Below are 13,978 nucleotides of genomic sequence, written 5' to 3'. Positions count from 1 at the left end.
GAGATAAATATTAAAGGAAGTCTTCCAAGCAGAAGAACACTGACACCACATGGAAATCTGGATCTATACAGAAAAATGCAAAGCCCCCCAAATAGTAAATCTATGAGTAATATAAAGGTTTATTATGATTATTTAAATAATCAAAATTTAATTCACTGTTTACACACATATACACACATGCACACACACACACACACACACACACACACACACACACACACACACACCGATGTATTATAAGGTTTACAACATCTGTTGTAAAATATATGACAGTAGTAACATAAGAATGAGAAGGCATAAATAGAAATATGTTCTTTTAAGAATATTATAGTATATGTTAGGTGATATACTATCATTTCAAAGTAAACTGTGAGGAATTAAGATGTATACTACAAACATTATAGAAACTACTAAAAAAATACCAAAAGAGGGAGCATTAACAGGTAATAAATAAAAACAGGAAATAAAACAGAATCAGAAAAAAGTACCGATTGATTAAAAAAAAGACAGAAAAAAAGAAAATGGACAAAGAGAATAATAACAATATTGTAGATTTAAACACAAACATATCAATAATCATAGTGCATGTAAATGGTCTAACCATCTTGAGTAAAAGACACAGATTATCATATTGAAATTAAAAATAAGCACCAACTACATGTTGGCTACAAGAAATCTACTTTAACCATGAAGACACAAATAGGTTAAAAGTATGAATATGTAAACAGATATACCATGCTAACATTAATGAACATAAAATATAGGTTGGCTCTATTGATAATCAAGTAGATTTCAGGCTAAACTATAATAATAGAGATAAAGAGGATAAAGAAGATATAGTCAATTCATCAGGAGAAATTAACAATACTAATCTTTCATATTCCGCGTAATAGGAATTGAAATTTATAAGCAAATGACACAAATATAATAAATGACTGATGAAACTGAAACAATACACAGATAACCCATAGCACCACTGTCAAAATAACTGATAGAACATATAGCCAGAATATCAGTAAGGATATAAAATACTTTAAAAAAATTATTAACCAGTACTTTTCAATTGACATTTTATAGAACAATCCATTCAACAATTACAGGATATACTTTCTTCTCAAGTGAACACAGAACATTTGCCAAGATAGATGGTATTCTGGGATGTAAAATCAATATTTTATAAAGGGCATATTCTTACAAAATAGGTTCTTTGACTACAATTGAGTTATAAATCAATAACATAAAAATATCTAGAAAATCAAATATTTAGAAACTATATAACATTCAACATGAATTTGAGTGAGTCAACTTGAGCTTATTTGCCATAAATTTAAAGAGAAGATGTTTAGCATATTTTTTTTTTCTCTAGACATAATTGAGCTAGATAATTGGATTTTAACCAAGGTTGCATTTTACCCAAGCAACTCTAAGCAAGTAAGAGAGAAACAACTTTGTTGAGGGTGTATGCAAGAGACTTACTATAAAGTTTGACCTTGGAAATTAAAGAATGTAAAAAACAAACAAACAAAAAACAGTACACAAAGGCCGAGAGGTTGTAAGATCTTCAGTGGGGATATGGATCTCTGGATTTGGGATTGAAGTTGGAAAGATGGAATGTAGTGGTCAGAATGTGATGCTTGAAATTTATAATGTGGAGTGTTTATAGTTATTGCTATTGCCAATTGCTCAAATTAAACAAACTGCTTTCAGATTGGTAAATAAGTGTATTCAGAAGGAGGAAGAATAGAACTCTACACAGTAATAATTAGAATTCAGACACCATAAAAAGTGAAAAACAAGTAGAGACTGGAAGAATGTCTTCATGACACATCTAAATAATAAAAAAAGCAGAAACAAGAATATAAGAATTCCAAAAAATTTAATAAGTAAACAAACTCATAAATACATGGACAAATAATATGAAGAAGTCTCTCAAAGTAAGAAATCTGGATAGTCATAGAACATAAATAAGACTTAAACTCATTACTGATAAAAAAATGCACATTTAATAAGAAAAAATCCCTGTCATAAACAATAATTTCAAAAAGTAGTTCATCCTAACAAATGGAGACACAAGAATTCTCACATTTGTTGGACTATCAATTAGTAAATCAATTTCTTTGGAAAGAAATTTGGCAAAATCTAGGGAAGTTGAAGATAAGGATGCTGCATATGCTATAATCTAACATTATCCAATTCTGGAAATTTCAAAACTCAACTGTTTGTGGGGAGGCATGAAAAAAACAAACAAACAAGCGAAAAACCCAACACACTGTGATATTAGCTAAATGTGGTAGAAACCATAATACTCATCCATAAGAGAATAGTTAACTTGACGTATTGTTATGCCATAGAAAAATCAGGATAAATAAAACATTGTAGTTTCACTAAACTTGTAAATAACATTAGTAAGTAAAAAAAAACAAGATACAAAAAAATGTAGGTTTAGTACAATGTTGTTTGCATAATATCTCAAAGCCATATATATATATTGGTGTTTATGGATGTGTATACATATAGGTTTATTAAAACTATTAAGATATACACTAACACAAAATGGTGATTTCCTCTGGAAATGGACACGATGGAATTTCAGCGTACACTGTGAGACTAGATTGATTTTAATTGTACGGTTTTCTTTTTAAAAAAAGAAAAAAAACTTAAAGATTGAAAATAATCAGATTTGTTATAACTGGTTGATGGGTATAGAGTGAGAGTAGTTAACATCATACATGCTTTATTTTTAGAAATATGATGTCATACAAAATATATATGAAATACTGGTATATCTTATCATTTGAATGTAAATAGAAAATCAATAATATTTCAGGAGTACTATGCCATTTGGCTGATATATTTTAAGTAATAAATTTTATACTATTAACTCATTAAGGAAATATTTATACTGGTTGGAAATAATTTATAATCTTATAAATGCAATGTGAAATTTGTTTTTTTCATAATGTATAAACATAAAAAAACGCATCGTCTACTCATAAATTTCTTTATAATATCTCATTGAAATTCAGTTATATCAAAAAACTATCATCAATACGTACAAAACATTTTCTTAAATATCATGAATGTAATAATATATTTTCTATCTTTATTAAATTTATTGGGGTGACATTGGTTAGTAAAATTATATAGACTTCAAGTGTACAATTCTTTAATACATCACCTATATAATGCATAGTGTGTTTATCATCCAGAGTTAGTTCTTCCATCACCATATATTTGACCCCCTTTACCCTCTTCTACTATGGCCCCTCCCCTCTTACCCTCTGGTAAACACTAAACAGTTGCCTGTGTCTATGAGTTTTTGCTTCTTTGCTGCTTTCAGTTTTATATCCCACATATGAGTGAAGTCATGTGGTTCTCAAGTTTTTCTGTCTGACTTATTTCACTTAGCATGATAATATCAAGGTTCATCCACGTTGTCATAAATGGCGGTATTTCATCTTATGGCCCAGTAATATTTCATTATATATGTGTACCACATCTTCTTTATCCAATCATCTATCAAGGCACCTTTTGGTTATTTTGTATCGTTCTCCTAATTTACCCTTCATTTCTAAAATGGCTTTTAATTTTTAAAAATATTTCCTGATTTTTATTAGTTCTCATTTTTTAAATCTTTTATTATCTAGACATCTCATTTCCAAGTAATCCTACTTCTGATTTTTTTTTTTCCATTCTTTTGAAGCCCATATAGTTGGAGAGGGTTTCTGGGCTTGTCCTCATTCAGACAACTTATGTACTTCAATTTTTTGGCTAAAAAGATGAAGATATTGCAAATAATATTGGCTTTCTGAGATTTAAGTGAGGTTATCTTAATTCTGTTACCAGTAATAATGTAACCAGATTAGAGTTTCAGAAAGATTTCAGTTTTTGTGTTTTGAGCACTCAGTTACATCCCTTATGGGCTGTTCAGAGGAAACATAATAAACTTTCCCAAACTTGCACCTGCACTTGTGCAGGTAATATTTGACCTAAGCAACACTTCTATGATTATATTGTTTGATTGACCAATGCTACCTGGATATAGCTATTGCATCAGCTAGAATTCTGACTTGTATTTGTATAATGGTTTTGTTATCCTTTGAATGTTAACTAATTAATCTCTGTGTATATTCCTTATTTTTAAATGAGGATTATTTCTCATTTGTAGAGTATAGTAGAAGGAGGGTCAAAGGAAAGAACACGTGTTTGTTCAATATAAGGGATTCTACATGATGTAGTGAAATGATGAGCAAAATGTAATAAACCACAGAGAGGAGATGGTATGAGGCAAGCACTCAGAGTAGCAAAGTGTGATGGGAATGTAGGGATGGGATTCAGAGAACAGGTAGAAAGAGTCCTTAGTATGGTTAAGGGCTGTATGCATATTAACAGACTTAAATTTCTTTTCATCTTTATGATATTAGGTTGGTGCAAAAGCAACTGCTGTTTTTGCAATTATTTTTAACCTTTTAAACTGCAATTACTTTTCACCAGCCTAATAGTGAATGGTATATCTCTTGGCCACTTACTAGCTTTGCAATTTTAGGCACACTCAAGCTGTGTCACTTTGGCATTTTTTTTTTTTTTTCTTCTTGAATCACTTTATTTTTAATATGGTGGGAATTCTATTGCTAGTATTATACATTTGTTATGATGATCAATAAAGCTAAAATTTAATGTGCTTCAAACAACTGCTAGTTTGTAATAGTACTATTTATTATTATAATTATACTTGCATTTATTATAATTGCATTATATATTATAATTAGTTATAATAATTATTTTAATTAATGCTATTTATTACTATAGCATTGTGTTTGCCTCTCTTATATTTTGTCATTCATTTATGCGTGTGTGTATATATATGCATACATAATGTATACTTATATATTTGTACAATATTTGTAGAAATATGCACAATTTCAATAATATGGACATTTATGTACTTCCCCCAAATATGTAAAGTATATCTGTATGCCTGAGAAGATTATTGTTCCCATTATGGCTGCATTCCAACCTTATCTCCAGATAACATCTAAGTTCACATTTATATTATTCATTTCTGTTTTTCGTCTTAGTATTTCATTTGATTCTTATAACAAGGTATTTAACTTACACAAGAAATGGATGTTCCTTGTTTAGTGTAAAGCTATCTCTGGGTAGCAGCTGCCTGTCCAAGGACTGTATCTTCCAGCTCCCTTGTCTGTAGGTGTGGCAATGTGACAAGTTCTTCTTCAATGGCATATGAAAGTGATATGTGTCATTTTTGGACCAGGGTGATTAAGAAAACGGTGTGTCTTTCCATGTCCTCTTTCCCCATCAACCAGAAATCTCGCAGAGATTTGTGACTGTAGGGGATGATTGAGTCACAAAATGGGAGGAGTTGCCATGCAAATAAAGCTACCCATCCAAGAGGAAGACATGCTTTAGACAGTTACATGAAAAATAACTGAATACTGAAATTTTGAGTTTTGGGTATTGGGTACAGCTAAAAGTAAGCTAACTAATATAGGTCTGTATTTGTAAATAAATGTTTATTTTTAAAATCGTGCGTGTTCTTTTGCTTTATAAAAAAACACTTTCAATGTGTATCATTCTGCAGTTTGCTTTTATTCTTCAAAATTATATTTTATTGTTTAATATTTTTATGCATATCTATAGTTTTTTCATTTTTGTTGTCATATGATATTATATTGTGTAAATGTACTGCATTATATTTATTAACTTTATCTTTTGAGTGAGTTGGGAAAAATGTCATTTTTCCGATAGTTAATGGTATATCTCCTTCCATATTGTTCAATAAAGTTTTATAATTTTGTCCCTAAAGGTCTCTCATATAATTTGCTAGATTTACTCATAAGGTACTTCACATTTTTATTTTTGTTGTAAAAAATATTGACATTGACAAGACATTGAAACATACTTTGGAAACATTGAAATATGAAGAAATGACTGTTGGCATGTATTGATTTTTTGTTAATCAACCCTGCTAAACTCTCTTATTAACACAAATAATTTATCTGTAAATTCCTCAGATGTACTATATACATAATAGTTCCATTTGCTAGTAATTATAATTTTGATTCACCCTTTTAAATCTTTGAGATCCTAACTAGGATCTCAACAAAAAAGATGTGCAGATTGTAAATAGTTTTGCATCTGCATTTCAATCTTAATCTTCAAAATATGCAATAAAACTTAACTAGTAGGTTTAATGTTTATAGTGCATTTTGTGAAACAACCTTTACTTCGTAAATAAATACTTTTATTCCTTGCTTGCTGAGACATGTTATTAAGATTTTGATATTAGGTTTCATTACCCATTTTTGGTATCTATTATGAAAATCATATACGTATTTTTCAAATTTTTAAATAGGCCTGCTTATATCATTTTATTTAAAAATTTCAATCAAAAGTGCATTCTTGGTATGACTCTAAATTTATCAGCAGGTAATATCTGTGTTACATGTTACTATGCACTTTTGCTAATACGTATTCATTTAATATTTTTGCTTCTATGTCCTTGAATGACATCAGCCTATAATTTTTCTGTGTTATAAATTCTTATCTGGTTTGACCACCAAGGATATATTAACCTCATAACATTGGTTGGGGCATACTCCTTCTTTAATCTGGGGAATAGATTGTATGAAATCAGCATCATCTGTTACTTGAATGACTTGTAAACTTTGACTTTAAAATTGTTTTGGCCTGTTAATTTCTTTGTGAAAAGATTTTGAATAGAAGCTGAATTCCTTAATAATCACAGAATCATTCTGCTTTTATATTTCACTTAAGTCAAGTTGAGTGAGTTATGTTTTTTTCCCATTTTAGCTTTTCTGGCTTCTGTCACTACATATTATGTCAAATTGTTCTAGATCTTTACCATCACTAGGTATTGTCCTTTAAAAAAAAAAAAAAACTGACATTATAGTAAGCCCTTCTATAAAGTTTTGATTGGCAGCACATTCCTGATTTAATTCCAACTTTTTAATTTAAATTGTAATTTTGTTTTGATCCATGAACTAGAAGTTTGTTTTGTATTTCAAACGAATGTGATTTCTTTAGATATTTTCCGTATTATTGCAATAATTATTTATTATTTTCAGTATTATTGCAATAATTTTAAATTCATGTATCTTTCTGACTTTTTTGAATATTTTATCTTATGATAGTGATCCCTATAACGGTAACATTTTTGCTTTAACTTCCATTTTGTTTGATATTAATCACTATGTATCATCATTAATTTAATATGTACTTAGTGTAATATTATTTAGAATTTATTTAGAATATTTTATATTATGTTTTAGAGATGTTCCTTAAATTCAGCATTTTGATTTGTTTCTAATATGTTATTTGTGTTTTTGATTTGTCTTCTTTTTCAGTTTTTCTAATGTTGAGTTTCATTATTGTATCTCTGTTCATTTTAACCCTATTTAAAAATAATTGTCCCTGTTAATTATCATTGGCTGTTAAAAGTGGGAAAATATCTGGGGTTTTTTTGTCACAGAATGTCTTTATTTTGCTTTTGTTCTGTCCTTGTTCTGTTCTTGTTCTTGAAAGATGGTTTCACTGATTACAACATTCAAGGTTGAAATGCATTTTCTTTCAGCACATTAAAGATATAACAATTTTCTTCACTTCCCTTTTTGTCCTTGAAAATTCAGCTCTTAGATTAATTGAAGTTCCTTGGTTGGCAATCTCTTTTCACCTCCAACTGCTGATTTCTGACTTTCTCTCTATCTTTGGTTTACAGCAGTTTCACTGTGCTTGCCTAGGTGAGTAATTTCCTTTTTCTTTCTTTTTCTTTCTTTCTTTCTTTTTTTTTTTTTAATCATCAACTTGATTAAATGGTATTCCTAGATCTCTTCCTTCTAACAGTTCTATCATCTATCTATCTATCTATCTATCTATCTATCTATCTATCTATCTATCATCTATCTATCATCTATTTAACCTAAATTTATAAAAACATCTAGGCAAATTAATTTTAACTACTTGATGCAGCAGTGTTGTCTGCCAAAGAAGTAGTACCTTAGTAGGTTAGTGGGTCACAAACAGTATTGAGAGAATGCATATCATTTACCATAACAGGAATGAGTTAGATATTGTTCCTGAAGGAAGATAGATTTTTCTGTGTTAATTTAAAGTTTTGAAAAAAAAAAAAAAAATTCTGGAGTGAACACAGTAGATATGACAGAAGGGATTATTCAGTTTGAGTCCCCACTTTAGGTCAGTCTGATTCAGCTATAATGAGTTTAGCAGAGATATTTTAGTTTACTGGTAGCCAAAAATTTTATAATAGTGGAGTTGAATTAATAATCTGAGGGAAATAGAAATTTTAGAGGGAGTCTAAACTCTGCCTTCTATATTATCTTACTATACACATCCCATACTCTGAGAATAACAATACTAAAAAAAAAAACAAAGAACAACAAGAAAAACACCCCTGACAGCCAACAGTTGGCCCATGGCAACCAGTTGCTAGGCCATGATATTTCTTCATCTGGTTATTTGATTGATCATTCCTCTTGATCAGTTTCTAAAGAACATCAATAATCAAACCTATTTTTACCATGATAGATAGAACATCATGACTCTTTAAACATGTCTGAACACAGAACGAAGGACATTGTGCCATAACATAAATAATGAAACATACCACTCTTCCCACTAACATGTATGATTATATTTCATTTCTGACAATAATCTTAGCCTTGCATTGTTTTTTCTACCTCCTGATAAAAAAAAAAGAAATAATATATCCAATCTCCTAATTACCACAATTCCCAACAGGTCCCAATTTAGGACAGACTCCTTTTTCTTTTAATTCCACTAAAAATTACCTATGATGAGTCATAATTGTATAATAATCATCGCATGACTACCTCTTATTTTCTATGGCAGGTCAATAAATTCATGTTTATTTGACTACAGCATGTTCCTGGTGCTCTTTGACTGATGGGCTTCCACCAAATTAGAGGTTCTGTTAAGCTTTGTCTGAAACCCTTGCCATCATGAATCAAGACAAGTCATAAACAAGAATCCCAGACAAGGTAATAAATAGTACATACATCTAAGACCTCTCACATTTCTACTGGTCCAAGGAGAAGGCCACCCTACCCATACCGCAAGGTAAGTTTCGTGGGTTCCGATTATTTCATTGAGATTGTATGAATCGGTCTTATTTTGTTTGTCATCGCAACAAGTAAAAGCAGCATTTCTTAAGAATGCACACTCCATTCGAAGTAGACATTGACTGAAATGAGCACCAATGAGCACCAGATTTGCAGCATCAAATGATCCATATCTGGATCATGTTTAGATCTCTGTGCCATTATTAAGAATTTTTCAAATCCCAAGACAGAAATTGAAAAGTTTACTGAAAAATTCAGAGTATCCTTGTTACTTTTCCTTTACTTCTCTCTTACCTCTATCAATTTTTACATTGTTTTGTTAGAACCAGAGGATATCAATTTTTTTTGCTGGAAATGGTTATTTGGCAGGAGAAAAACAAAAATCCATTATTTTTACATGGATATTTATCAGTATTATAAAGGAAAGAGTAAAAACATAGTAATGACGTCCTTACCAAAAGTAAAAAAAAAAACAAAAAAAAAAAAACATAAAATTTATAATACTTTCTATGTGTTTCCTCATCTTTTAATATCTTCCCTTTAAAAGCTTTAACTCAAAGTATAAAAAGAGTTCAACTGTGATTTTTTTTTTTTTTTTTTTTTTTTTTTTTAAAGTTATGGCCTTGGTTACTATGGTTCAATATAAAAAGAGCAGGACCCTTAGATTTTGGCATGAGTGAAAGAGTCCTTAAAATTTTGTAATTAACTTAGAAGTTTATAAATTACTTTAAAATAGCATTGCATGTAATTGAGTTAATAGATATTCAATTAAACAAATTAAAGAAAGTTAATAATATTGACTCAAAGATAACTCTATTTTTCTTCCTGGATTTTACTATATAAAAATAATGTAATCACAATATTCTACTATGACAAGGATAGGGTTAAATTACATATAAATACCTTCTAAATTATATTGATTTTTACAGTCAATTATGTTATAATTGTTGTTTTATGTTTAAGATTTTAAAATGGGATGGGTATCAGAAGGGAGGGGGTAGTGAGTGGCAGAAAAAGTAAGGGTAATATAGTCAATAACATTATAGTAAGTTTACAGGAATACATTGTGAATTTATTGAGTTAAAAACACAAAGACTATAAAATCTCTTCCTTCAACAATATTTTATTTTTTCAGATTTCTTACTAGGTTAAATACTTTGGCCAATCAAGAACAATAATAAAATACCATATGGAAGAAATTAAAGGTCTGGAGATATGTCAAGTTTTGGTTATTTATTTTGCCTTCACACATCTGTATAACACCTTGAATGGAGCAAGTCTTCTCTTACCTGAATTAGGGGGAAAAAAATAAAAATGATTGTTTAACCTCTTTTAGGGAACTATCTTTGCCGTTTGGAGACACCATAGACAAGACCAGTTAAACAAAAGGCAGACAACAGTCTGCCACACCAAAAAAAAAAAAAAAAAAAAAAAAAAAAAAAAAAAAAGGAAAGCTATTTGTTAGATGACTTATCAGTTGAAAGATTCAAACAAAATACAGATTTGTCAGTGGAGGTTCTCTTTTTATTATGGTCACTAGTATGCAGATCAGAGAGCAGGATGTCCAGCACTGAGTCAGATGCTTCTCATTTACATCACCATTAATTACTGGGAAGTGAATAAGGACCCCACACCCAGGAACCATTGGAAGCTGTGGCAGTGAAAGCAGAAGGAGGAACAAATATAACAAATAGCAGTAAGTCTCTAAAGTGAGCAAATGAGGCACAATTTCATGCAAGAGCTAACGTAGGCTTCGTTATGTGACACAGACTCTTGCAGAATGTCTGGATGTGGCACATGATTGCCAGGTACAGTTTTTCCAGAACTGGCCTTTGCCCAACAAGAAGAATAAAAATATAATGTTTAAAATAAATTCTACAGAGCCTAGCCAAATAGACTCAGGATAATTACCTATCATGTTTTAAAAATAATGTCATCTGAGGTGAGAAGAAGGTATATTTTAACCTCTTATTTATAAAAACAGTCTACAAATAATCCCATGGATTTTATAAGGATTTTACTAATTCTTAATTTTTGTTTTTGTCTGTTTAAGGAATCCACTATTTTCCTCAGTACTCTCAATGCTCCTTATTTATTCTTCCTTCTGGATTTCGTGTATGACTAGCTTTTGAGGTTCTCAATTTCTGTTCTATGTCTCTCATATTTTCCTTCTTTTTGGTTATCCATGTTATATTCTGGGACATTTTTCTAGTTCTATATTTTAGCACATTAATTCTCTAGTCATCCAGTCCCACTAAATACTGACTACCCAATAGTTACATTATATACACTACTGTTTTTCTTTTAAATTTCAATAAAGATATTTTTCATTATTAGATTTTCAGCAATTCTGTTTTATAGCCCCTTTTTAGAATTAAAGTTTCAAAACTATCTTGTCCTATTTCATAGTTTGTTGTCATTGTTTCTCACCAGTTCTCCAACTTCATTTCTATCACTCTCCTTCCCACTCACCAGGCTCAGTCATAATAGAGCTCTTTCCAATCTCTGACTTATTTTATTCAAATATATCAGTATCATTTTTATCTCCAATTACAAAGACAATTGGAGCACGGTCAGGAAGAATAAGCTCATAAGGTATTGATAAAGATGATAAAATAAGTTCTGAATTTCATGAATGCTAGTCTGTTATTTTCTGATGTCAGGAAAGCCATCTGTCAAAATTAGTAGGTGTGTTCCCATCAACAGTCACTTCTTTAATTAAAATGTGGTCTATTAGAAAAAAGAAAGAAAGAAAAAGGACTCATGCAGGAGAGATTTAAGTATAAGAGAGAACTCTGGATAGATTTCAAATGTGCATTCCAATCAAAGTACAATAATAAGAGTGAAATAAGATTAAACTGCAGTCAAAAGCAATTAAGTGTTGATGTATAAAGAATTGATTTTTATTTTGGCCTTGATACTTGTATCATTTTGAAACTGTTAATTGTATACAATGTAGGAAACATTGTTATGATCTAAACTTCAAATAATTACAGTTTCAAAATCATTTCACATTGGTCTGCCCTCTAATTACATTGTGATGACTGTATAAAAAATTGCCTTGATACTTGGTGAATAAATGCATTCCCAAAAATAAAATTTGGAGAAATGTAAGAATAAAGAAATACTATGAACTGCTTATAATATTATTTGGTGAAGTTAGTGATAATTCAGTGCAACTTTTTCTAAGAAATTATCTTTAATGTTTTACATGATTTTATTGAATAGTCCTGAATAAATGTTTTAAGAATACTAGTTGTCTTTTGCCCATCATTTTCTATGTAATGGTAATGTTCAATAATGTTACAATAACTTAACTAATTATTTAATTTTGAGGTTTATATTTTTATTGGAACATTATATACACTTTCTCAGCTTGAAAATATATTAGAGATCACTTAAGTTCAACAATTAAGATGCAAATCCTAATATTAATTTTTGTTATATTGCCAGTAGATAATCTTCCACTCAAACCTTATAAATTAAAGCCATCTTTAGAAATAGTCACTCTTAACACTAGAGACACAGAAACTCCAACCATGCTATCAATAGACTAAAGTGAGCAGGAATAACTATGGGAACCTAATTGTTCATTTATAAAGTATATATGAGTAGAAAGTTTCTCTTTCCCTGTGTTTACAGAGAACCTACCTTTAGAAAAATTTGCTACCAAAATGAAGCCCTTACTCTAATTCAGGATCATTTCATTGAAAGCGAAAGAGATTAAGTACTAATGATTTTGCATTGCTTATGTAGTGCCAGGCACTATGCTTAAGAGCTTTACATAATGAGGAATCCCAGAAGTTAGAGATGAGAGAGGAGACAGATGTGAACCGATACACTTCTGTCAGTGAAAAAGCATATCCACAATTAATGCTTAGGGTACATATTTGCAAAACATAACTGCAATTTATGCAACAGTATATAGATTTATAACCATAATTTAAAAAGAATTCCTAAAGGCCAATAAAGAAGAGCCATCACACCCAAATAAAATATAAATAGGAGAAACTATTAGTACAAATGGTCAATATAGTCATGATAATTGATAAATCACAGCATCATCAGAATAATAGAAAGGAAAGCAATATGACATTTTCACCCAATAGGACTGGCCACATTTAAAAATTTGGGCAATACCTAAAATTTGGTATTGATGATAAGTTGAGAAATAATTTACTTACATTAGTAGTAAGAAGATGGACTATTGTTCTACTTATTACATTGAGCAAAATGGACACATTTCCTCAACACATTTTTTTATGACATAGGAAAAGAACGAATAGGTAAAATTTCCAGTTAGTTGTATTGTTCTTATTTTATCCATCTAAAACCCAATACCACAGTGATAGCTTAAATGGTTTAGAAAAACAAAAATTTAAAACCTAACCAAGTTGGGTTTTTTTCTTCTTCTTTTTTTTCTTTTTCTTTCTTTCTTTTTTTTTTTTTTTTAAATCAGTGTAGACCAGAAACAGAACAGAAAGACCCAGCAGTAACCAGGACTGAAGCCACAGCCTGCTGAGACCTGGCTCCAGTGATGGGCAAAGACAGCTGGGAGGAGACTCTGGAGCAGGAACAGGAATTCAAATCCAAAATACCCCATGTGTGCTCATTTGGGTGACAGATATATAGGTTACAGTTATACTCTTCCCTTTTCTTTTTCCTTAAAAAGAACTTCTACTCACACACACATACACACACACACACAAAATGGCTTTATAATTATGATTCAAGTATTTATTTGGTTTGTGATCTTTTGTAACTAATATATAACTTGGGTGTCAGTTTCCACCATTCTAAAGTCGGGGTTTATTCAAACTAGCCACACAAAGTTTTCA

Source organism: Rhinolophus sinicus, chromosome 16 (genome assembly GCF_057876585.1).
Source record: "Rhinolophus sinicus isolate RSI-liver-muscle chromosome 16, RSI-T2T, whole genome shotgun sequence".
NCBI lineage: Eukaryota > Metazoa > Chordata > Mammalia > Chiroptera > Rhinolophidae > Rhinolophus > Rhinolophus sinicus.
Note: the sequence above shows the minus strand (reverse complement) of the source record.